This window comes from Lissotriton helveticus, chromosome 3_1, assembly GCF_964261635.1.
Source record: "Lissotriton helveticus chromosome 3_1, aLisHel1.1, whole genome shotgun sequence".
Lineage (NCBI taxonomy): Eukaryota > Metazoa > Chordata > Amphibia > Caudata > Salamandridae > Lissotriton > Lissotriton helveticus.
Window position 1 is genome coordinate 837179319 of NC_136061.1, and position 27494 is coordinate 837206812.

The following is a 27494-nucleotide window of genomic DNA, read 5'->3' on the forward strand; positions in this document are numbered from 1 at the left end:
TTCTTCTATTCGAATTGATACTTTAAGCAGAATGAAGACAGTGCTCCTACAGACGCCAACCGTGTTAACGTCATCAAAAGAAACGTATGATCTCCAAGTTGCAAGGACAACTGCTGAGATTCATTCACTGTTATCAACCAAGTCCCCCATACATTTCGCAGAAATACTGAGCGAAATCTTAAACATTTCTGATACAAGTGGAATCGCGAGTGTATTTAAGACAGTGTTTTCGGGAGCTTTAACCCCATTCAAAGCCATCCTGGGTATTTTTCCTGATTTTGTCCATTCCATCTTTGGCGGACTTCCTCTCCTTTTGGGACTAGTGGCAGGAATCCTAATTTTGATCCTGTTACTTCGCTATGGCAAACCACGTCACAGACAAGACACCAGCGACAATGGAAGAAACAATCCGAGCTATTGGCTACCGGGACCGCATAACTAAAGTCCTTGGACTAGCACGGCTACGAGATTTAACCATGACTTGGTTTCTTTCATTCAGACCGATGTGGCAAAGTTGTGTTATGCCTGTATTAAGGTGCTTGCTATGCGGCGAAGAATGCGTGTTGGACACCTGTCTGACACTACAATCGGATGTGCCAATGGACGCAGAGACTCTGTTGGGTCCGGTAACGGCTCATGCATTGTACTGTCCCCAGCGGCTACCAATCCTGATGACGGCATTCGTGGAGACTTCACCACTACGATTGAAGAGTAGTGAAGTACAAGATGAAAGCAGCATCAATCAGGTACAACCTTCTGTCAGCTATGCTGATCGAAACATCAATGAAGGCAATCATGCTCATGAATACATGGTAACAACTTTTTCCGAGTTAGTGGAACTTTCGCAAGAAGCTGTTGATAGTTTTTTCGACAGTCTCAATAATATGATGTTTTCACCAGAGCAGAAAGAATGACTTTGAGCAAACTAGCACACGGCGTTCCCTAGACCCTGAATTTGGCCTTCAACTTTGAAAATAAAGCAATAAGAAATTTTCTCACCAGTTTTTACAGAGAGCGAGACATTTTTTTCCCCTTCCATTCCAAAAATATTTATGATTTTTTTGGGACACTTATCTTCTGCTTAAAGTAAGACTATTCTTAGAGGACAAAATTTCTATATTTAGCTACTCTAGAGACATTAGCTACCCTGTAGCATGTTCACAAGTATTCATGATTTTGTGATGAGATGGTCTCGACCTTTTTTTCTGTATTAAGAGCCATTTCATGTGTAATTTCCGCATTTCATTCATACTGATTTAAAAATGTGCGTATTGGATTTAGCATTATTATACTGCTTGACGTGCATATAGTAACTATATTTGCATTTCCAATTTTCTGAATGCATTTGATTGTATTTTGGGGTGGTTCGGTATACACATGCACTGCTAGTATGTTTACTATGCCTAGACTTGTAAATATGGACATAGATTACGTGGAGTGGGTGTGGTGTATTTACTATGGGTACTGTATCGATCCCCCTATTTCTGACCCTTGTCTGGTTAATAATTAACTAGCAGCCATTCAACTGCACAGAAACCCGTTATCTGATTAGCCACACAACGGCACAGAAGCCCGTTATCTGATTAGGTCATAGCGCATGCCATCTCATTAGGCAAGCACTATTTCTCCAGCCCCCTAATAGGCATACGGTGTTCTCAAAACAAATCAAACCTACCACGACCTGGGAAATCCCCACAGCCATTGTTTTGATTTAGCCGAGAACTTCAGTAAAGAATGTGCGAACGACCAGTTCGTATGACATCCTTATTGACGTATTTATGTCCATCCTTACGTCAATCCCGGCACCTTTCAGGTATAAATAATACCGACATTGCCTTAAGCAAACACACGAGGTGGTGACAAGATTGGAGCAGCGAGACTTGCCGAGGAGCCCAGCTGACAGCGAAGCCCACAGACGCTGCCCCTCCTTTCTGACATGCTGAGAGAGAGACGCTGCCTTTTCTCCTGCCGAGAAATCCAGCTCCGGTGCTTCCAAGCAGCCCTCGCAGGCAGCTGGAATATCAAGACCTGAGATAGAGATACCAGCCCTCCAGCCTTCTAAATCTCAGGTACTGAACTGAATAACCCTTTGTAGAGAATTCTTGAAGCAGACTCTTGGCAAAGCAAACTTAACTTAAACTGCTACTTATCTACTCCCGCCCACGTATTAGGCTTAGGTCAGGTACATTGGGGTAGGCGTAGTTAGAAGCACCAGTTGAGTACGATTAGTCAATGTATATATATGTATGTATCTATTTTATCCATTTTAAGTATCATATGGCTAAGAAACCATATCAATGCTTTTACAGTATTATTTTATAATTCTGTTATTACTGTATGCACTTTACTTAACTATAAGTATTGCAATAATAGCGATTCATTTCTCTTGTATGAGAAAAGAGACTGATCAATAAATAACATCTTTTTATTGAACACGCCCGTCTTTTCCTTTTCTCTACAATCTGGTGAAACTAAGAATGCACTGAACTGACTGAGTAAAATAAGTTGTCTTTTGTTTTCACACGACTCTAGAGATACACTCTTGATTAGGGGAGAGCAAAGTTGTCATGTTCTATGGTTGTCAGAAACTAAATCCCTTCTTGTCTATCCAGGGAGGTTAAACTCCTCCTTGTCTATTCGAGAAAGTTTCTAGTGAACTCTGAGCTAGCTGGCACACACATAACTTTAAGTCTAATATCGACAGTAGAAGACCTAGTAAACCTCTGTCCTACGTCTATACTATTGAAGATATTATTCCAATGCGCAGAGCCTATTGGGATAATAGGAACTACACTACAAGCTCTGTTTCAAGAGACAGCATCCCCTGTCTGGTGTTACAAGGGGAGGAAAGCTGACTGGCTGTAGGACTGAGGGCATGTGCTGTACAGATAGTACTGGGCATATAACAAGGAATAGATTCCTTATGAAACAAGCCATACTGGTTTCAGCAGTGAGTAGTACAACAGTGACCCGGGGGCGTGCCAGGAATCTGACTGAAGTACCCGGCGCACTGCTGCAAACACACTTGTAAGACCCAACAAAGTAGGCAAGAAGCAGCACTACAAAGGGGCATGGCAGGAGAGGTGCCAACGGTGACCCAAGAAATAGAGAGGGCGACAATGAGCAACTGCGAGGGCTGCCAACCAGATGTTAGCTATTGGGCTAAAGTCCAGAAGTCTTGAATATAAATCTCCCCCCAGTGGTGTAACAAAGGCCCCCCACAACCCCCATGATGTGGGGCTCCCCAAGCTCCTGTGTGGTCAGCGGGGGCCCCCTCCAGGTACTTTGCAGTGGGGCCCCCTCAAGTTTCGTTACACCACTGACACATAAGTAGCAACAGGGCGACCTGTAAAGAGAAGGCAGGCCCGCCGGTAGCGTGTGTAATCATAATCTCCCCCCCTGTGCGAACTCCGGTTACCGGTTACCTTAGGATGTGAAGGGGCCTCTGCAGTCCTCGCTGATCTCTGGTGAAGCCAATTTTGCCGATGGGACGTGCCTCAACCTCAGGTTCAGGCAGCTCCTTTCCTCGATGCCGAGCGAGAGGGAACCCGGTTGCTAGGGGATGCCTCGCGCCTCTCCAGACGCAACGTAACTCAGCCTGACGAACCTCCGTGTTTCTGGGGGAAATCCTCATTGCTGTGACCAATCCGAGCGCGGCTTGGAAATGACGATCCCGGGCCGGTGGTGGTGAATACTGGCAGGGTGTTTTCAAGGCTCCTTCTCAGAGCGGTGAACCCGGCCTCGGGCACACAACACAGCTCAAGGGGCGGCAGTGGAGTCAATGCGCACACAGCGCTCAGGGGCAAAGCAGGCGCTACAAAGTTCCTCAGTGGTGTGTTAATCCGCACACACAGAGCGCGAGGGACTCGATCCTGGGGCAGATCACATTTGAGGCAGAGCAGGCCTCATGACCTTACGCCCCAGCTGTGTGCCAATGAGCACACCAAGACAGATTTCACAGGGGTGCAGTTTCACGAAGGCACAGCACAGAGATCCACACAGCAGCTGAAAGGGTGGGTGCTGGAGAACTTTTGTATCCCTGACTTCCCAGCTCTTCTTTGGCCATTGGAGACAGGCAGGCTTCAGATGGTCAAATCACACAGCACAGCTCCTCTTCAAGTTAGGGGGACACAACACACAGCAGACAGTCCCTCCCTCAGCAATCACAGCAACTGTAGGTAAACATGTCACACAGCATTCCCCATGTTATCCTATGGGCAAGATAGCCTTTCAATAGTTAAAAACGAAATTGGCAGTATTTCACTATCAAGACATGTTACCCACACTAGTAACACCAAACAAAAACCGAGACGTCTGCTCACCCTACCTTTGAGGCCCAAAAATTGAGCCCCCTACAGCCCCCTTTCGAGGCCCCTCAAAAAAAAACTGGGGTGGCTCAGCCCCCCACAGTCCCCCCTCCCCACTTAAAGCCCTGGTCTTCCCTCAATCTTGCTTCTTACAGGTCTTTCTTAGTGATTACTTGAGCTCTAGCTAACTTCTAAAGCCATCAACAGCCAGACATAGTATAAAACTTTAATTCCTATTCATCTAAATCGTAAGTATACATTTAGACATACATAATGAAAACTAGACCTCCCTCGACCATCCCAAACTAGAGATGTGTGTAAAATGGTCTCTCTCAGTGTTCAACAATGTAAAGCCTATTTCTTTGGTATTTCGCATGGAGTTCACATTATAAAGTCTTCATTGAGTGCATTTGTCAGACTTCAAGGGGTCAAACGTCATCCTATTGCATTTCTCAGAGAGTTCACAATGTAAAACCACTTTGTACTGTATGGAAATGTTGAAAATGTGAAACACCTTCCTGCTGAATTTATCCTAACGTTACAACATGAAAATCCCATTCATATTGTATTTTTCACAATCTCTATCAATTATGAGGCAATCTAACACAATTTCGACACAATCAAATGCCCCTAAAGAAGATTATCGTCATAGGGGAAAAGCTAAAGGCCCTCTGCCAAAACTGCTTCCTAAAATTACTTTGGTAATTTCATGAGCTCCTGCAAACAGCAAAAGCTGTCTCAAACCAGACCTAAAAACATTGCGGGATTAGTTAGTGATATCCCGTCTGGCACGGGGTTCTGATCATGAATTACACTCTTCCTGTAAACGATTCTGACAACTTCTTCGAAACAATCTCTTCAACTGCTAGTCCCTCCTAGAGACTCTCGTTTCGAGCAGTGTGTTGGAGCCCCGCCTCGCAGTATTAATATTAAATCGGTTGGTAGATGTGGCTGTTGCTGTCTCCTTTGCACTGTTCTGCTCTGTTTTGCTCCAGTCGTCGAAGCAATTCGGAAGGTTCGAGAAAGAATTTACACTATTGAAGGAGTACTTTGGTAAGTTATACTAACGAGAGCTATATTTTAATATGAAGAGAGTTCATATAATTTAATGTGACATAAAGACTAAAGCAGACTTGCCTATTTCACTTCTGGGAGTGAATGAATGTGACTGGTTGTCGATTTGCCGAATGGCTGCTGACCCTCTTGTAAAAGGCAGATTGTTTCATAAAAGTACAAGACTTATTAAGGTGCATAGTAATAGCATGTCTTCCACTTGACTTAATGTAATTTGTATAATGGCTGCCACATTATAGTGATGAGTCCAAAAAATGGAGAATTCAAAAGTGATTGTTGAACAGATTTGAGCGAAGCCTGTGCGTACGTGTCTAAAAAGATGCTGCATACATATTCTTTTGTTTGACTAAAGTTTTTTCCTAGAGTCGCAGAGGCATGACATGTCAGTGTTTGCGTACCGCTGCATTACCTACTCACTGCTTTGGGGCACACCAGTAGGTGAGGGGGGGGAAGCAAAGACACTGACACCAGAAGTGTGTGAAAAAGGCCGCTTTTATTGGAATCAGGTGCACGTATAACACATCCCCCTTGGCCTGTGCCGCACAAAACTACTGCTCACTAATTAACAACTGCCTAACAGCCCCCCACCCCCACCCCTAAATGTAAGCCCGAACATTGCAACAGTAATACAACAACATACGCTCATCAACCTGCCCCTCTACTAGATGCCCCTAATGACCTCCATGACCCCAAACCCCCGCTACCATGCAGTCCCAGGCCTCCAGCCAACCACCCTATTTCCTTAGGACAGCGCCCCACAACGCACCTGTTCCAGCGACAAAAAACACAACCTCAAACCTAAATAGTGCACCATCAACCAAAAAAGCCCCTCGGGACCCTATCCTCGACCACCCCCCCCCCCACCCCGCAAAGGGAAACAACCCTGGCCCAAAAATGCCGAAAAAAAAACCCTGCAAAAAAGGGAGGGAGGGAGGGACAAAATCTTACTGCGACCTGGCTGCTGTGTCACCGCACCACAAACGTGCGCGGTGACACAAAATGGCCGGCTATATAGCCCCCCGTCCAGTAGCAGCCCAAAAGGAGCCCAAACCGCCCAACCAGCCCAAAAGCGCCGCTACGGCGATCCCCGAGTGCCAAACTTCCCCCTCCCCCCCCTCCCCTGGTGCCCCAAACTTCCCCGGGGGGGCGAGCCTCCCGTTGGTCGGCCACCCCCCCAAATCCCCATTGGGGCACACCAGTAGGTGAGGGGGGGGGAAGCAAAGACACTGACACCAGAAGTGTGTGAAAAAGGCCGCTTTTATTGGAATCAGGTGCACGTATAACACATCCCCCTTGGCCTGTGCCGCACAAAACTACTGCTCACTAATTAACAACTGCCTAACAGCCCCCCACCCCCACCCCTAAATGTAAGCCCGAACATTGCAACAGTAATACAACAACATACGCTCATCAACCTGCCCCTCTACTAGATGCCCCTAATGACCTCCATGACCCCAAACCCCCGCTACCATGCAGTCCCAGGCCTCCAGCCAACCACCCTATTTCCTTAGGACAGCGCCACTCGAAAGTCGCTTACGACTTTCGACCCCCCCCTTAGGACTCCTGTCTCCTGGGATACCTGACCACCCCCAGGGCCCCATCTAAAGCCTCCTTTAACTGCACTATATACAGCTCCATGCCGTACCTGGACAGGTGGACCCCATCCTCCAAGAAGAAATAGTTTGCACCATAGCGCAACTCCGGGTGCTCCATCCTCCCCACCCCCTCCCTGGCGCAGAAAGCGCGCATCTCACGATTGATCTTCCTACGAGCCCTGTCTATGGCCCCTGGGCGCTCAGCTCCCCTCCACACCCGCCTGGGAATAAACTCCGACCATATGACATGGCAGCCCGCCCATTGCCTCCTGATTTCCTGCAGGTCCTGTCTCATCTGCTTGAGTAGCGCCAAACCCTTGCACTGCACCAAGTCGTTCTCGCCCAGGTGAATTACCACCACATCCGGGCACACCCCCCCTTTCACCAACGTGTTTAACAACGGCACTAACTCATGCCAACGCCTACCCCCTTTCCCCCTCCAATGACATCTATACAACCCCGGATCCAATCCCAAATTGAGAGCCTGATGCCTGTCCCACTCCGCTCGTTCAGCCCGCTTGACGAACGAATGTCCCACAATAAACAAATTCAGGACAGCCACATCCGGCCCCGCCACAGCACCTGCAAAGACACATATATGAGAATCGGGAATCATTGCGACACCGCACCATCCGCCTCCCTCAACCTCACATACGTCCTGTAAGCGTCCGATTTCCACCGACCCAGCCTCTGTATCTCTTCCTTACCCCAACCCCTCCGTGCCGCCTCCGTCGCCGCCCCAATCCGAAAAGAATGCGTCCCGAACGCCAGGGGATCCTCCCCCAAGACCCGCAGTGCCCGCCGCAAGACCCACAATGCTTGAGACGCCGTCACTCCACCCCCCCCACCCCGCCCAAAAACCTCCCCCTCCGACACACCACTTTCAGCCATCAACCTCCTGCCCCAAACCGCCGGGCACACCCCCTCCTTGTCGCCCGGCCCCAGCACCACCCAGGTACCAACCCCCCGCTGGTCCGTCTTCGAGCGCCTCAGACACACTGCCACTTCCTGGGCCCGCACCTCCACCTCTCCCCACAACACCCCCCGCCGCCCCCTCGCGCCCAGCAGCTCCGACACTCGAAACGCCCCAAAGAAAAGCCATGACATCAATGTAGAGAAACGCACCGTCTCGCCCAAATCCCTGCACACCTCTGGTAGCGCGCCAATCACTCCTGCCAGCAAAACCGCCGTAATGGGACGGCGCAGCCGCACCGTCGCCCCACTCTCCCTCGCCCACCCCTCCAGCAGCCTGGTTCCCAACTCCCCCGCCGATGGAGGGTAACCCCACCACATCTTCCCCATGAAAGCCACCGCCGACAACTTTCCCGCAATTGACACCCGCGACAAGCCCCTGTCCATAAGCGCCAGCATGAATCTTACCACCTGTTCCTCGCGCTGCCACCTGTCCCCACGCCGCACCGCACCTGACTGCAGGAATTCCTCCCACGCCAGCTCGTAAGCCTTCCACGTCGACACAGCCACCGACGTCTTCACCAACTGAAAGACCCGGCCTCGCCTACCGACCACAGTTCTTCCGGCACCGGCGTCCTGACTTCCTCCGCCGCCGTGGCTAGCCCATGGAACCTCTCCCACTGTGAACGAGACAAGGCATCAGCAATGTCATTGTCCACACCGGGAACGTGGCGCGCCTGAAACAGTATGTCATTTTCCAAGCACCGCAAGACAAACACCCGCATCAGTTTCAGTACCTGTGGATCCCGAGCCGACTGCCTGTTCACCACCTGCACGACGGCCATGTTGTCCACTCGAAAAAGCACCCTCTTGTGTGCCAACGCCCCTGCCCACACCGTGACTGCCACCACCAAGGGGAACAACTCCAGGAACGCAATGCTCCTCCCCCCCGCCTGCCAGTGGTCCGGCCACTGCTCCGCACACCATTTTCCCTCCCAGTACAGGCCGAAACCACCGACGCCCGCCGCATCCGAGTACATGGTGACCTCCCACTCCCAGTCCTCCGCCGGCGCCATCGGCACCCCATTGAAACGCTCCAAGAAAGCCCGCCACATGCGCAGGTCCTCCTTCATCCCTGCCGAGAGGCGCACATGGTGATGTGGCAATGGCAAACCCGACAACGCCAGCCCCAGACGCCGGCAAAACGTCCGTCCGGCCCGCACCACGCGGCACGCAAAATTCAAATGTCCCAACAACACCTGTACGTCCCGCACCGTCACCTTCCGCCTCGCCAACATGTCATCCACCAGCCCCAACATCGCCACCCGTTTGTCTTCTGGCAGGCGTGCTTCCATGGCGACCGAGTCGAGCTCGATACCGAGAAAGGACAACACCGTACTGGGACCGCACGTCTTCTCTGGCGCCAGGGGAACCCCAAATTCCCCCATCAACCCGGCCAAACCATCCAGCAGCCGCTGACAATCCGCCGCACCGGGCCGCCCCACCAGGAAGAAATCATCCAGATAGTGCGTCACTGACTCTGAGCCTGTGCGCCTGGAAAAAACCCACTGAATGAAGGAGCTGAACCGCTCAAACAGTGCGCATGAAATGGAACACCCCATCGGCAGCGCCTTATCCACAAAGTAGTGACCTTGAAACTGGATCCCCAGCAACTGGTAATCCGCCGGGTGTACCGGAAGGAGTCGGAAAGCCGACTTGATGTCGCATTTTGCCAACAGCGCACCCTGCCCCGCCGCCGCAACCAGACGTCGCGCCACGTCCACCGACGAATACGTCACAGACGCCAAATCCGCCGAAATGTACGCATTGACCGACTCCCCCTCCGGCCAGGACAAGTGCTGTATCAGTCGGAACTGCCCTTCCTCCTTCTTAGGCACCACCCCGATGGGGGAAACGATCAAACCTGGCAGCGGCGGCGCCGTGAAGGGGCCCGCCATCCGCCCTTCCCTGACCTCCTTGAACAGTTTCTCTCTTACTATGCCCTTGTGCGCGTTCACTGATTTCAGATTTTCCGCCCAGCGAGCAATCCGGGGACCTTCGTACCCCAACCGAAAACCCTCCCGAAAACCCCGGCGCAGCACTGCAGCATCCTCCGCCCGCGGATACGCCGCCAACCAGGGCTCCATCCGCTCGATCCTAACCGGCGTACGAGCCTTTTCCCAGAGCCCCTGCTCCCCCCCCTCTACCCCCACCCCTCCCCCCGCCTGAACCCCCTCTGGCAAATCCACCACCCTGCGGAGGCAGTTGGCCTGGGGGGCCCCCGGTGCCCCAACACCGCAGCGCCGGATGGTTCCGTCCGCACGAAGAGCACTCATGCCGGAAACGGCACGCCGCCCGCCCGCAGGCACCCCTATTGAAATCCCAGCAGGCCCCGACCGCGGTCTGGCTGCCGGAGGCGCCCTGACCCACCCCCCCACGGGTGGGGCGCGCCGCAAAGGGGGGGGACGCCAGCGGCAAACCGCTGGCCGTGTAGATGGTGCGGCCAAACTTGGCCCCTCCCATCGTCTGCTGGTATAAATCAGAATCCAGTTCCCCCCACTGGGCCTCGGGGTCCCCCGCCATGCGCGCCCGAAACTCCTCGTCGTAGTGCGACCAAGCATACCCGCCGTATGTCACCTGCGCCCTCCGGACCACATCCATGTATTTAAAGAGCGCGACGCACCTGTCCGGGAATTTCTCGCAATACACGCTCGCGTAAATGAGGAACGCCGCAGACCAATTGTCCAGCGTCAGGGGCACCTTTGGGCGCCTAGCCAACTCCTGCTCCTCCTCTTTTGACCCTTCCTTCGATGTCAACTCCCTATGCAGCAGCTTCAAAATATCGATGTACTCCCCCTTCCAAATCTTCTCCTTCGTAGCCGCGGAAAGGTGTGCCCCCAGCGGCTTGGTCAACCCCATGTACGGCAGCTTCCGCACCGGGATCACACAACTCTCCTTACTTCCCCCCGCCGCCTCCTTTCCGCCCGACGCCTTGTCGCCCGCCGCCTCAACCCCGCTTCCTTCGCCCGGCGCAGCCCCGCCCGACCCCGCGCCTTCGGTACCGACTCCCGCGTCCTGTACATACCGTCCCCGCACCAGCCGCCACCCATCCTCCCCATCGCCCCCAGACCCCACGGACACCTGCACACAACGCCTCTTAGCGCTCCCCGCGCCGTCACCTGTCTTACCTGGCGTCAAGGTCGGCGTCCTTGCTGGATCCCGCCGCCTAACCAGTGGAGCCGAGGGGGCCGTCACTCTGGGAGCTTCCTGCCGTGCCGGCACCTGAAATACACTTCCAACACCATTGCCAGCCCCCCCATCTTCCCGAATCTCTCCCTCCTCCTCAGACTCACCATCCGCCGGTATCACACCACCTTGGCCCCCCAACTGGAGTTCCACCCGGCTCAACCCCGCCCGCTCACGACACACCCGCATTAAATCCATCAAGTCCACACTCCCCCTCCTATGCACCACACTCGCAGGCAACTCAGAAATAGTCGTGTCCATCCTTACTCCCCCAACCCCGGCGGCCGTAGAGACCCATCGGGGAGGGGCCGGCGGAGACGCGTCTCGCCTCCATTCGCCAAGTCCCTGAGCCAGGTCCCTCGCTGGAGCTCGGCCGTCCGCACCAAACAGAGCCGGCCCATCCACTCGGTGGGTGGGAGCCGCATGCTGCTCCCCCGAGCGCCTTACCAACAGCTCCTGCCAAGGAAAAAAGGTGGAGTCCAGCATGCCAGGGTAAAAACCACCCCCGTCGCCCCCCCACGCGCTGCCCCCTCCGCCAAACCCCCACCCCATCGCCGCACCCCTCCCCCATCCCGCCGAATGGCCTCCGCGCCGCGCCGGGACACTCCCTCCTCCTAGCTCCCAACCCCCTTCCCCTGCCCAACCCCCCGGCCCGCCCCACCCCCCGAAACCCCAACTCGGCCCCACCCCCCTTCCACGCCCCACTCCCCCTGCCTCCCCCCAGGCCACGCCACTGCCCCCCGCACCCCACCCAAAACTCGCCACCCGCCCGCCCGGGCCCCCAGCCCTGCTCCCGGCCCCCTCCTCAAACCCGCCCCTCCCGACCGCCCACCCCGACCCACCCCCCTCGCCGGTCGAGCCGCCGCCTCCCCTCACGCCTCCCATCGCCTCCGACTCACCCCTCCCTCTACCCCGGCCCCTCGCCCCCTCCCGGCCCCTCTCCCCCCCCCGGCCCCCCTGCCCCGGCGACGACCGCCCCCTCGCCCCCACCCCCCCCTCCTCCGCCGATGACCCACCCCAGTCCAGCTCCGTGTCTTCCCCCCCCACCCCCCACCCCCTCCTCCTCCACATCCGTCTCCTCAATGAGCAGCGGCGAAACCGCCCCCCCCCAGCCCCACCCCCACCAGCTCCCCGCGCTCCCCACTGCCACTTGTGTCCTCCCCCCCCGCAGGCCCCGCCGCACTTACACCCCCCCGCCCCCCCCCTCCAGAGCTCCCGCCCTCCCCAGCCACAACTATCCGAGCCCCACCCCCCTCCCCCACACCCCCCAGGCCACCCGGCCGTGCCTCTAACACATCCCCCACCTCCTCGCGTCCTCCCCCCACCCCCCCCTCCCCTCCGGTCACAAAAACAAGCGGCCTCTTCCGCCCCGCCTGCCGGGCCTTCCGCGCCCCCCCCTTCGACTTCGCAGTAGCCTTTGCCGGAGCCTTGTGCGCCGCCCGGCCGCCCCCATCCGCCCCCCCGCCCCCCCTCCCCCCCCGCTGAACAACCCGCGACCTCGGCGGGTCGCACGCCGCCACAGCTGCCGCGGCGCCGATGGCAGCGCGCCGCGGCGGCCTCACCTTCAAGTCGGGCCGCATCAAGTCCATGCGGCCCGCTTCTTCCAAGAGCCGCAGCGCCTCCACGACACGCGGGTCCGTCGCCGCCATCACCAGTCCGCACGCCCCCTACCGCTGACACAGGTCACCACTCCTCACACCGCCTGAGCGCCTCACACGCCCCCGCGTGACACAACGACCCTGAAGACCGCGCACCGCCGCCACACAAAACCGCTGGGCCCCAACTCGCGACAAAATCTTACTGCGACCTGGCTGCTGTGTCACCGCACCACAAACGTGCGCGGTGACACAAAATGGCCGGCTATATAGCCCCCCGTCCAGTAGCAGCCCAAAAGGAGCCCAAACCGCCCAACCAGCCCAAAAGCGCCGCTACGGCGATCCCCGAGTGCCAAACTTCGCCCTCCCCCCCCCTCCCCTGGTGCCCCAAACTTCCCCGGGGGGGCGAGCCTCTCGTTGGTCGGACACCCCCCCAAATCCCCATTTTGCGGTCGCTAGTCTTGGGGTGAAATTACTCGACATTAGGCAGCAGGCATAGCTTCCAAATATTTCTTATATATATATCATGTGATCAAGCCTCCCTGGAGGCGAAACGCGTCATGGCGGCAGCGCTGGCTTTATTGGAATAAACTTTTCTTTGCACCAGCAATCTTTGGGTCGGCTCCTTGTTGTGGAATACTGGAGGTGAGCCTTTGGTCCACCAGAAGCAACAACTTGTGGAATATATATATATATATATATATATATATATATATATATATATATATATATATATATATACACTGAAGAAAGAACGTGAAAGGATAGAATAAACCTTCCTGAAATATTTACTTGCTGCGTGGTGGTCCGTTATTCTGTGGTAAAAGCACGCTGGATGCAGAATTTACAAAGAATATATATATATATATATATATATATATGTATATATATATATGTGTATAAGCACAGGAACTGTGCAGTGTAGAATTTTTCACGGAGAAGTGATCTTTCAACAACAGTTAAATAAAAAACTGTTTACTGAGCAGAGAGTCGCACAAACACACGTGTTAAGGAGTAAGAAAAGAATGGAGCTTTTTCGTGCTAAGTTACTTGGCAGGAAAGCAGAAAAGAATAAAGATACGTATTCTTGGCAGCGCTGCAGGCTTACGGAGTGGCAGAAAGTCATTTCTGGTATTTCTACTGCAGTGCTGCATCTCATCTGGCAACCGGGTTATATCATAACATCTCATAACATCCAATCTGCTGCACATCACACGTCCTGCCACAGCCTGTCTCTGCCAGGGCAGTCACGATTCGGCAGAAGCTTGAACAGTGGCGGCTGGTGAAATTTGAGAGTGGTGAGGCTGGAGTTGGGTCGGAGTTGGGCCGGGGGGTTTCACGTTAGGGGGCATGCATTTTTGGGACCCCAGTCACAATTCCCTATACAAATCTTTTGGTAATTATTTGTTTATAAATTAGGTGAGGTTTTTTATCTTAGTTGTTTCCAACTTAATGGAAGCCATTCATTTGTCATATTTATGCACTGTAGAGTAAAAATGTCATAGGAAATTAGCTAAGAATTGAGCACAATAATAGTGGTGATGAACAGAAGCAAACCAACTCTGTTGAAGTAACGGCTTTTGAGAGACAAGGTTTAATTTACAAACATCCAGGTACTATGCTGCTGAGAAAGCATGGATGTGCAAAAGAAAATTATCACGCTCGCTTGGCACTTTATGCAGCAAAAGCTTCAACAGGGGATGTGTAAATTATTTTCATGGTTACTCAAAGAACATCATGGAGAAATCAAACACTACAGTTATTTGCTCAAAGCTAATTCATTAAGAAATCAGTTTTTAAGTACTAGCTGGATGTGTCCTATGATAAATGAACAGTAAATGCACTTTGAATAAAGTTACCTGCCACCAGCGAGATCTAGACCCTCAAACAATGGGCAGATTGTGTCTTATTACTGCATTATAGGAGCTGTGTGGAGTTGGCAAACGCATGTAATATGTTAATCTGAAGGACACAGTACAGCAAAAAGAAAGCAATTCGCATCCAATGCACAGCTTTAATATCAAAATAAGTGAAAGCTTAGCGAGCCTCTCACACAGACTATACTAGCCAAGTGTGCAGCTATGGGACAGCTTTATAGAGAGCCACTACCACAACTTACTGACAGCTCAATGCACAGCCTATACAGATAACTCTTCAACATCAGGTAGGTTAATAGCAATGAACACGTGCAGGCATGGCTGTTTATATTATTAGCAATCACACAAAAACAGAAATCTAAAATCCATTCTCTCTGAGTGTCCATTTATTCCATTTGTTGAAATGGGGCACTGTGCTCTAACCAGGGTGTGTTTACTCAACAGCCTTTCAAATAAAGTGCCAGAAAACACGTTACCCACCAGCTCAGGAATGCTTATCACGGGATTAATTACAGCTATCAGATTTCAAAAGACTTCAGCAATCACAGAAATCTTCCTTCTGCAGAAGCGTGTTGCACTCTAAAAGTAGCACCAGTTAAGTTATCATGCCCATCCACTCACAAGTTGTTGCATTTGGTTTATGAATGAGGTTCTGCTGTAAAATGCAGTCACGATAGCTGTAAAATAAACAGTGTTTTTTTTAATTCCCACCTTATGATTCTAACAGGGAAAGAGTATTGAAGCTCTAAACCAGCCACTTGCCTTTATAATCAGAAGGCCTTTGAAAATTAGGAGTAAACAGCTTTCATGAACAGTGGGTGTAATAGAATTAGTTTAGGCGACTGTACAGTTTGTTAAATGCACTAAGACACAAAATACAACTTAATGTTTTCACTACCACAGGGGTGACAACGCATAGAAAATGCGATGTTTCGTGATATAATAAATTTACACTTCTATCAATGTCACTGCCAGAAATCTTAAATGCATCAGTAAATAGCCATGTCTGGGGAGGACTGGAAATCTGGAATACTAAAGTATTAGTGAATCCAGGAATAACCAGTCCGTGAGGTTTCACCAAATATATTGGTGCATGAGAATTAGTCCCTGCGTTAGCATACTGAGCACTGCAGAGGCCTCTCATCACCAAAACACTGCACTTTTAACTTTACAGGAGTGGCTGTGAGGAAAACGAGGAGTATGGGAGCTGCACATGAAGAATAAACGTATTAATTGGTGTCGCCATGAAAAAAGAGCAGGTGTCATTCATTTTAGTGCTTCGGGTAGAGTTGAAGCAAGCAGCAGTAAAGAGAAGTTAATGCGAAAAACTTTAAACAGGCCAGGCCCGAGCAAGTTGCTTACTTGCTTTCGGCTGCTATGCCTTTTTTTTTTACATACCTGCTCTTTGATGCTGCTGACCATCGTCGGAACTTGGGAAAAGCTGCATGCCTTCAAGTGATTCCTTTAATCTTCACAGGCCATCTGCAGTGCACAACCTCTCCCGAAACCACGAGTCTGGAGCTGGAAATGGCGTCCTGCATAACTGCAGCGTGGAAAGCACGAAGCAGACACCTCGAGCCTGCGCAGTGTCTTCAAAAGTGTTGAGGACAGACTGCGCAGACTCCATTTCTCTGCTTTCTGTCAGCCTGTAGCCTCTACCCCACCCTTTTCCAGATCGTCACAGGGAGGGATCCACCTGCTTGTGACGTATTGAGAAAGGGTGGGGTGACCGTTGTCTCTACTCCCTGATTGACGTGAGGCCCCTGCATTATAGGGCTTCTGTCTAAACCACCCAGGGCAAATTTTACACTCACATCTTCAGGGGGTGGAGACTGGTCTGCAAGGCTCTGTCTTTGCCGAGCTGATGACCTCTCAGGCCTCAGGGATGTGAGATCAGCCGCCCGGCAAATACTCTCGAGTCCGGTCCGACCACCAGGGGCAGCATGTTTAAATCAGCAGAACAAGAAAATGCACCTGCGTCGCCGAGTGAAGCAGCCTCTCAGCCAGCAAGAAGCATTGCATGTACGTGTTTTATTTCGAATAAATAAAACTAATTTAGTGTGAACAAACAACTTATTTTGTAGCATGGCTGAGCATGAAATTAAAGGGGGCGGAGCCCCGACGCCCTCGAGCAGAAACCGCCACTGAGCTTGAACAACAGTTGAACATGTCAACATGTTCTGTAAAAAGTGTGAAGATAAATGTTGTGCATGTGTTCTCATTACTCTTAAAGGATGCCTGTAAAATCCGAACACTGGATAATCTGGCTAGCTAACACATTGGCCAGATGTAGGAGCCCTAATACCGGTCGGAAACGGCCGATTTTGGCCATTTCCGACCGGTATTAGGGTTTTCAGATGTAGGGGGCTGAAAATTACAGAATCGGTATATTTACCTGTTAGACCTAGTTTCCTAGACTACATAGGGTAGCTTGGCACAGAGCGGGAACAGCTAAAACATCCCCCAAGGCTTTTGTGTAGTGCTTACAAACACATCCGCAGCATCTCAGTGAACTACCACCAAAAATAAAGACACCACACCAAAGTAGAAAAATACCGGTTCCTTTTATAAATGATTTTGTTTCACTTATAACTCATATCAAAATTTTAGACACGGTATCACATTTACAGTTAAGATTACTTTGAATGCCCAGAGTTGTTCACTGCTCCAGTGCACTTAGACTTTCGATTCTCAAGCAGTAGTTACTCAGTTAACACATTTGTTTCATCATTATCAAATGCAGTACATTAACCTGTGAAAAGAAGAACGCTCCAACATAGGATAGAATTACACACTCTGGCCCAGCAATTATCTTCGGAAGGAAAACACTTCGTTCTTTGTATTTCATTCAAGGTTAACCAACCCTCTCAGATTCTCAATGTCCCCCTCAGATATTATAAGTTCTTTACCACCAGGTAGCTCACAGCTCTAGTAGCTAAGTAGGCAGGTTATTCTCTCTGATGCAATCTAAATCTTATCCTTTGTAGTGTTCACTTAGACGTTCGTCCCCGCCTATCTAAACTGTCCAGAGACTACTCTAGATGACTTGCCAAATTCTCAGTCTAATGGGAACAGCTTGGCTTATTTGCCGTTCACCGGGACTGTTGTCCTTCCGTTTGCTCAATAGACGCCAGTACCTTACACTCTTCAAACCCAGCTGAAAGGTTCAAGTGCCTCGTACCGTTCTGTCTGTTCTTTAAGTTACTGATGAGGCCCGTTCAGACTCGGGGGCCTCACTCAACACACTACCGCCTTACCGGTACTTAGGATCTTGCTTAGGCCAGTCCTTGGATCACCAACTTCTTCCTGACATAGGCGGAATCATTGTGCCCGCTCCGGCTTCCCCACCTCAGATTTCCTTCAGCCGGCACGCAGAGGATCCGCTGCTCCGCTTCCGTGTCCTGTCAGACGCCCGGCCCGCCCTCACTGTAGGCGTCAGAGGGGGGCATGGATTCACGCCGGCCGGCCTCCTTCTTCTTCCGGATACACTCCGGTCGCCTCACGCCGCACCCGCTTCCTCCACCAGACCCGCTAACCTGTGGAGTCGATTTGGGTTCTGGGATTGCGGCGGGCTGCCACGACCAGCAGAATGCCGCCGGAGTTCGTACTTGCCTCACGAACCCCAGGGGAGAGTTCCAAAGGAGTACCAAGCCAGCCCCACCTCCTTCAAGTGCCTCAGTCAGGTATGAGCCCTCAGGTGGTGGAAGGGGGGGAGTCAGGAACAGAAAGTCAAGGTCGGTCAAGTTAGACCGTTTTTATCGGACCCAAGGCTTCTGAAAGGAATTCACTCGAGGGTTTTTCTAACAAGGTTTTGGATATGGTGGGAAATATATCCCGGTAAGGTTTGGTCAGTAGAAAGAGGAAGACATCCCTAAGTGGTATCGCTGACCCAGGGGTCAATCTAGCCCTCCTCAGGGCGCCCTTGTCTCCTCTATAGCCTCGCTCCTACCCCTCCAGTTCCCTCTGGTCACTACAAAATGGCTGCCCTAGTTCTGGCTATTTATAGGCTGGACCCTGACCTTTGGAAGGTACTAGCAGGTTCCAGAACCTTATACATGCATTACAATGAGTCAGCCTCCCTGTGGTGGAAGTTACTGGCCACCATTGTGTGGGTTTTCCTAAATCTAGTCAGAAAGGCACCCAGGCCTCAGGGAAAAAGGACTATGAGGTCAAAGAACACCTAACTCCTAGGTCAACACCTCAAAAATTCAGTGGGCATAAAAAAAATGAAGGGTCTTGAGGGGCAAAAAGGGGACAAAAATAAATAAATATTTAGGAGGGACTACCCAAAGGCAGACAGGTCTAACACGTGTCCCCCCCAGCTGAAAGTGGGGAGAGCTACCCAACCCCTTGAGAGTCCTCATCACTAAGGCGGAAATACCTAGAGAGACCGTCTGCATTGGCGTGGTCCACTCCAGGACGATGTTCCACCTGGAAGTCCATTCCCTGTAGTGAGATGGACCATCTCAACAGCTTGGGATTCTCCCCCTTCATTTGCATCAGCCAACGAAGAGGTCGATGGTCAGTCTGAACCAGGAAGTGCGAGCCATACAGGTATGGCCGCAACTTCTTCAGAGCCCATACCACTGCAAAGGCTTCTCGCTCAATTGCACTCCACTTTTTTTCCCGGGGAAGCAGCCTCCTGGACAAGAAGACTACAGGCTGATCCAGACCCTCTTCATTGAGTTGCGATAACACTGCCCCAATGCCATGCTCTGATGCGTCTGTCTGGACAATGAACTCCTTGGAGACGTCTGGGGCCCTCAGGACCGGTGCTGCACACATTGCCTGTTTCAATTTCACAAAGGCTTGCTGACAAGCCTTGTCCAGACTACCCGTCGAGGTTGTTTCTTGGATGTGAGCTCTGTGAGGGGCGCTACAATAGTGCCATACCCCTTCACAAAGCGACGGTAGTAACCTATGAGGCCCAGGAAAGCTCGGACCTCAGTCTGGGTCTTGGGGGGTTCCCAGGCCATGATTGCCTCAATCTTTGCCTGGAGGGGCTGCACTGTTCCCCTACCCACCAAGTGGCCTAGGTACACAACCGACCCCTGCCCAATCTGACATTTACTGGCCTTGATTGTCAAGCCAGCTTGATTCAGGGCCTGGAGAACAGCTTGCAAGTGACGCAAATGGTCCTCCCAACTGCTGCTGAAGACGGCAATGTCATCCAGATAAGCAGCAGAGAAAGCCTCCATTCCAGAGAGGACCTGGTTCACCAGCCGCTGAAAAGTGGCAGGGGCATTCTTGAGCCCAAAGGGCATCACACAGAACTGGTAGTGTCCCTCAGGTGTGGAGAAAGCTGACCTTTCCTATGCTCCATCTGTAAGGGAGATCTGCCAGTACCCTAAAGTACGGTCAAAGGTACTCAGGTATTGGGCAGCTCCCAGCCGGTCAATCAATTCATCCGCCCTGGGGATCGGATGAGCATCAGTCTTGGTCACTGAGTTCAGTCCCCGGTAATCCACACAGAACCTCAGTTCTGGAGTGGTGCCCGGTGGGGCAGCTTTTGGTACTAAAACCACCGGACTGGACCAGGGGCTACTGGAAGGTTCAATAACTCCTATCTCCAGCATCTTGGTAACCTCACCGTGGATGCTGGCCTTCACCTTGTCTGACAGCCGGTAGGTCTTTGACTTCACTGGTGGGCTGTCTCCTGTGTCCACATCATGGGTACACAGGTGGGTCCTTCCCGGGGCAAGGGAGAACAACGAAAAGTACTGCTCCAATATCTGGCGGCAGTCCTCCCGCTACTCAGGAGTTAGGGATGGGGAGAGAATCACTCCCTCCACCGACCCATCCTTTTCCTGAGACGAAAAAAGGTCAGGTAGAGGCTCGCTTTCCGCTTCCTCTCCTCCATCAGTCACCATCATCAAGATGACCTCAGGCCTCTCATGGTGGGGATTGAGGCGATTAGCATGCAGCACCCGTAGGGGCTGTCGAGGGGTCTTAAGATCCACCAGGTAGGTGGCCTTACCCTTCTTCTCCAACACCTCAAAGTGGCCTGTCCAGCGATCCTGGAGAACACTTAGCTCTCCAGGCTCCATCACCCACACTTTCTGGCCAGGCTCCAACTCCACCGGGCGAGCGTTGTGGTCATACCACTCTTTCATTACTGCTTGGCTGGCTTCCAAGTTGTCAGAAGCTTGCTTCCACAACTTTGCCATTTGGCTCCGGAAAGCCAGCATGTAACTCACCACATCCTGGGGAGGCTTCCTGGGAGACTTTTCCCATCCATCCTTCACCAGGCTGATAGGTCCACGTACAGGGTGCCCATACAGAAGCTCGAAGGGGCTGAAGCCCACTCCCTTCTGCGGCACTTCCCTGTAGGAGAATAGCAAACAGGGCAGGAGGACGTCCCATTTCCTCCGCAGGCTCTCAGGCAGACTTCTTATCATGCCTTTCAAGGTCTTGTTGAACCTTTCTACCAGTCCATTGGACTGGGGGTGGTACGGAGTGGTGAACCGGTAGGTCACTCCACACTCCTTCCACATTGCTCGCATATATGCTGAAATAAAGTTGGTCCCCCTGTCGGACACAACTTCCTTGGGGAAACCCACTCGGGTAAAGATCCCCATCAGGGCCCTAGCCACAACAGGTGCAGTGACAGTCCTCAGAGGAATTGCCTCTGGGTACCGCGTGGCGTGATCCACCAGAACCAGGATAAACCTGTGACCAGCGGTAGTTGGTGGATCGAATGGCCCCACGATGTCGATGCCCACCCTTTCAAAGGGGGTGCTAACGACAGGAAGTGGTTCCAGGGGAGCTTTCAGCTTCACCCCTGTCTTCCCACTGGCTTGACAGGATACACACGTCCGACAGTAGGTGTCAGATGCCACTTTCATCTGAGGCCAGTAAAAGTGGGGGACAAGCCGGGCAAAGGTCTTGTCCTGACCTAAGTGTCCTGCCAAGGGAATCTCATGAGCCAATTCTAGAAGAAAGGCTCGGTATCGTTGAGGGACTACCAAGGCCCGGGGTGAACCGGGCAGAGGTACCTTGGGTTCACTGTAGAGGAGTCCGTCCTCCCAGTAAATATGGTAGTGCCCTGCAATGTTCCCTGCTGCCTGGGCTTCGGCCTGTCGCCTCAGTCCCTCAAGGGTAGGGCACTCCTTCTGGCCCTTACAAAACTCCTCCCTGGTAGGCCCTCCCTCCACATGCCACTCAGCAGGGATGGGTAGGTCCTCTAAGGAGACTACTTCCCCCTCCACGGACTCCTGGCCCACCACCGCAGGTGGCCGATCTGTCTCATGGGGCGTGGAAGCCGAAGCAGGCTTCTCCTGACTTCGGGTCTTTCCCTTTTTGGCAGCGGGCTGGGCCATTGTTCCAGGCTCCAGCCCAGGCGAACTCCCACTCCGGGTAGTTGCAGACCTTGTGCTTGCACAGCCCCAGTCAGGTGTACCCAGCATCTCCGAATGAGTCCGGTATTCCACCTCCTTCCAGACATTGTGCTCCATGTCATTTCCCAACAGACAATCGACTGGCACGGCAGGGCTTACGGCAACTCGAAGTGAACCTGCAACCCCTTCCCACTCAAAGGGAACCTCGGCCACAGGGCAGTGGCCCAATCTGCCGTCAGCCATCGCGGCGGGGTGGAGTACATGTGGAATCACCTGCTCTGGAGACACCAGTTGACTCCTTACCATAGTCATACTGGCTCCTGTGTCTCTCAGAGCCTCCCCTCTTTGGCCATTGATGGTGACCCATTGCCCATACTTTACAGTATTTGAGGGCACCTGGATCTTAGGAACCATCTCCCGATCTCCCAGGGACACTAAGGTGACAACCGCCCACTCACCCCCCTTATCTAAGGGCAACTCCTCCCCGAGCACTACACTAGCAACTCCCGGGGCTTTTCCTCCGGTGGGAGGGGGTGGTCTCTTTGGGCACTTGACATCTCCCTTATAATGTCCAACACCACCACACTCAAAGCAGTGGACAACCCTTGGCTGCTGACTTTGGCCAGGATGAGGGTTTCTGGGTGGGTTAGCCTTAGGGGTGAATCCTGTTCCCTTTCCCTGGAAACTGTTTTGGGGGCCTTTTGAGAACTCCCTCTTTTTATCTCTCCCCTCTTTCTTCTGGGGGGTGCCCTGTCTGGCCCTTTGGGAATCCCCTCCAGTCCCCTTTGAGGACACCCGGGTACTTGCCCAGATGTCCGCCTCAGCAAGCTTCCGGGGGTTGGTCAGCTTGCCGTCCACCAGGTGTTGACGCGGCTTGGGAAAACATTTCTCGAGTAGGTGCTCTTTGAGAATAAGGTCATACAACCCCTCATAGTCCTTCACCTCGCTGCCTTGTATCCAACCCTCTAGTGCCTTCCTTGCATAGTCCAGGAAATCCACCCAATTCTGTGTGCCTAACTTGTGACTTCCCCTGAACTTTTGCCTGTACTTCTCTGGGGTCAGTCCAAACTTTCTGATCAGCGCCACTTTCATGGTGGGGTAGTGGGTCTGCTCATCCTGCTCTAGGGCCAATGGTATATCCCGTCCTGCAGGAGGCATGTACTTATACAAGCCACCCCCCCCCCCAGTGTTTTTCCTGGATCCCATGGGCTCTTAAGGAGACCTCATAGGCAGCCAGCCACTTGGCGATATCATCCCCTGGGCTGTAGCTGGCAACTATATCCTTAGGTAAGTAGGGTCTGGATTCCCTGGTCAGTTCTCTTGTTTCGCTGCCACCATTTGGAGAATTGGAGGGTCCTATCTGTAGGGCCTTGAGTTCTAGCTCCCTAAGTTTCAACTCGTGAGCCATTCTCTGTTCCTCTTTCTCCTTTTCCATCTTGGCTAACTCCCACTTTAGCTGTCTCTTTTCCCTCCTGTCCACTAGTTCAGCTTCGGTTAAGCTTCTTCCGGAGACACTGCTGCCCTCCCTTGAGAAGGTCCTAGGTCCTGGGAGTAGGTTTTCCATCTCCGGATGGAACAATCCCTCTACTCCTATGACTGTGTCCCGGTCCGCCCCCTCTTCCTCCTCCTTTCCCTCTCCATGTGCTGCCACCCAAGCCCTCAAACTGGTCTAGAGTTCCCCCTTCTTGGCACCACGCTTAAAAAACACTCCCATCTTCTGGCAAAAATCTCTAAGCTGGGCTACAGAATAGGTTTCCAGTTCCTCCAGAGCAAATTCCATTTTGCTTATGAGAGATATAGGGACAACCACTCGGGAAGAATTGGTTCAAAAAGGGGCAATTCGAAGCTACCTCCACCCACCACCAGGAGTAAATTTGGAAAACCAAAAATATAATTAGGGAGTCCGCAAGGAGAAAACTCCAGGTGTAGGCTTGTGGTATGCACTGATTTGCTTCTAGATGGCTGTAAGCACAAACTCTATCCCACCGCTGAAACACCAATTATGTTAGATCTAGTTTCCTAGACTACATAGGGTAGCTTGGCACAGAGCGGGAACAGCTAAAACATCCCCCAAGGCTTTTGTGTAGTGCTTACAAACACATCCGCAGCAACTCAGTGAACTACCACCAAAAATAAAGACACCACACCAAAGTAGAAAAATACCGGTTCCTTTTATAAAAGATTTTGTTTCACTTATGACTCATATCAAAATTTTAGACACGGTATCACATTTACAGTTAAGATTACTTTGAATGCCCAGAGTTGTTCACTGCTCCAGTGCACTTAGACTTTCGATTCTCAAGCAGTAGTTACTCAGTTAACACATTTGTTTCATGATTATCAAATGCAGTACATTAACCTGTGAAAAGAAGAACGCTCCTACATAGGATAGAATTACACACTCTGGCCCAGCAATTATCTTCGGTAGGAAAACACTTCGTTCTTTGTATTTCATTCAAGGTTAACCAACCCTCTCAGATTCTCAATGTCCCCCTCAGATATTATAAGTTCTTTACCACCAGGTAGCTCACAGCTCTAGTAGCTAAGTAGGCAGGTTATGCTCTCTGATGCAATCTAAATCTTATCCTTTGTAGTGTTCACTTAGACGTTCGTCCCCGCCTATCTAAACTGTCCCGAGACTACTCTAGATGACTTGCCAAATTCTCAGTCTCATGTGAACAGCTCGGCTTATTTGCCGTTCACCGGGACTGTTGTCCTTCCGTTTGCTCAATAGACGCCAGTACCTTACACTCTTCAAACCCAGCTGAAAGGTTCAAGTGCCTCGTACCTTTCTGTCTGTTCTTTAAGTTACTGATGAGGCCCGTTCTGACTCGGGGGCCTCACTCGACACACTACCGCCTTACCGGTACTTAGGATCTTGCTTAGGCCAGTCCTTGGATCACCAACTTCTTCCTGACATAGGCGGAATCATTGTGCCCGCTCCGGCTTCCCCACCTCAGATTTCCTTCAGCCGGCACGCAGATGCTCCGCTGCTCCGCTTCCTCGTCCTGTCAGACGCCCGGCCCGCCCTCACTGTAGGCGTCAGAGGGGGGCGTGGATTCACGCCGGCCGGCCTCCTTCTTCTTCCGGATACACTCCGGTCGCCTCACGCCGCACCTGCTTCCTCCACCAGACCCGCTAACCTGTGGAGTCGATCTGGGTTCTGGGATTGCGGCGGGCTGCCACGACCAGCAGAATGCCGCCGGAGTTCGTACTCGCCTCACGAACCCCAGGGGAGAGTTCCAAAGGAGTACCAAGCCAGCCCCACCTCCTTCAAGTGCCTCAGTCAGGTATGAGCCCTCCGGTGGTGGAAGGGGGGGGGTCAGGAACAGAAAGTCAAGGTAGGTCAAGTTAGACCGTTTTTATCGGACCCAAGGCTTCTGAAAGGAATTCACTCAAGGGTTTTTCTAACAAGGTTCTGGATATGGTGGGAAATATATCCCGGTAGGGTTTGGTCAGTAGAAAGAGGAAGACATGCCTAAGTGGTATCGCTGACCCAGGGGTCAATCTAGCCCTCCTCAGGGCGCCCTTCTCTCCTCTATAGCCTCGCTCCTACCCCTCCAGTTCCCTCTGGTCACTACAAAATGGCTGCCCTAGTTCTGGCTATTTATAGGCTGGACCCTGACCTTTGGAAGGTACTAGCAGGTTCCAGAACCTTCTACATGCATTACAATGAGTCAGCCTCCCTGTGGTGGTAGTTACTGGCCACCATTTTGTGGGTTTTCCTAAATCTAGCCAGAAAGGCACCCAGGCCTCAGGGAAAAAGGACTATGAGGTCAAAGAACACCTAACCCCTAGGTCAACACCTCAAAAATTCAGTGGGCATAAAAAAATGAAGGGTCTTGAGGGGCAAAAAGGGGACAAAAATAAATAAATACTTAAGAGGGACTACCCAAAGGCAGACAGGTCTAACATTACCGATTTGGTAAAATTACCGATTCGGTAAATTACCGAATCGGTAAATATACCGATTCTGTAATTCCAAATGTAGGTGGCACAGTTTACAGTGCCACAGGCCCTTAAGAGTCGGTATTTTACCACACAATCCTATTGTGTGGTAAAATACCGAATTCGGGTGTGCATGCACATCTGTGCATGCACACCTGTGCAATGTGACAGACAGACATGCCCTTAGGGCATGTATGTGTGCCACATGTCACACAAGCCTGTACTTGGGGTGATAGAGGGTGTCAAAGTGACACCCCCTGCACCCTTGCAGGATTCGGTATTTACTGATTCTGTAAATACAGAATCGGTATTTCCCATTGATTCCTATGGCCTTCAAAGCCCATAGGAATCAATGGGAAATACCGATTCTGTATTTACAGAATCGGTAAATACCGAATGTTACAGATTCGGTCATTCTGAATTTAAAATTACCTACATCTGCCTCCTTCCTATTTACCTACTCTTAAATACCGAATCGGTAAAATTCGGTATTTAAGAGTAGGTAAATCGGAATTACCTACATCTAGCCCTGTGTCAGGTAGCTTCACCTCACTTGTTTACGTCTTCAAGCTTTTTTATCCTGTTACCCCAAGAATTGTTTAACCGCAAACATTGAATACAGCTCAAATATTCTTATGTCAATGGGTGTTTGGGGCTAAACACTATAGGTTCATTACAAATATGCTATCCAGGGGTGCATGTCTAAACCTCGAGTCCAAATACCAGATATAAGTGCCAGACTCCATTACACCATGAATAGGCACATCACAGGCAGCAGAAACATAAGGAGAATCATGGCTATCATTACTGCGGGAGGTGATAGGGCACTAGAGCCCAAATGTTTCAGGGACCCGCTGACACCACTTACAACTATCTTTATTAACCCGATAGATGATATCCGTCTCATTTTCCATACCTACTGACAACCTTGTCATAACCAGTGACTACAAGGTTTCTCCCAAATACAGAAAATATACATCATTAAAGATAATAGCTTTGCAAGACTCTTTGACACTCAAATCAGGGGTGTCATGGGCAGCGCCTATTTAAGCTTATCTCACAATGTGCTCGGAGAGGTGAGAGCAAAACTACTACGAAACCATGCACAGCTAATTACCCCACATATGACATCCCTCATGACGTGATCTATGAGATCTTTTATAGCATGACTGCAACATTTGAAATGGCATTTTTGATGACAAGACTATGCATGGTGGGCCACAAGTTAATTTAAGCCATGAGTTATAGATACTTGCGATAAGGATAACTGGTCAATGTCAGTGTTTTTTTTTTAACGATACACTGTCACTTGCGCAAGTATCTATAACTCATAATATATATATATATATATATATATATATACCTATATATATATATATACCTATATATATATATATTAGTAAACTGCAACTTGGAGGAGTAAGCATGGTAGTAGTGCTTTACCAATTAGTCCCCAGATCAAGCCTCGGGATGAGTAATATGAAGCATGGGCTGTGTGGGAGACACAGACTCAGCGTGAGGACTCGGCGTGAGGAAATCGGATGATTTTCAGTGCTGGGACAGAGTTTGGCCATGCAAACCACATCTTCACTCAGCAGGTAAG

The 27494-nt window shown here is 51.5% G+C and overlaps 1 protein-coding gene across 1 annotated transcript in view; it reads left to right on the forward strand.

Moving 5' to 3' along the window:
- Positions 1-5259: 5259 nt before the first annotated feature.
- Positions 5260-27494, forward strand: part of LOC144824761 (gap junction alpha-4 protein-like) — a 187682-nt gene continuing 165447 nt past the window's right edge. The window contains exon 1 of the mRNA XM_078683769.1: positions 5260-5360. The gene's annotated coding sequence lies outside the window, so the exon portion shown is untranslated. The remainder of the gene's footprint in view (positions 5361-27494) is intronic.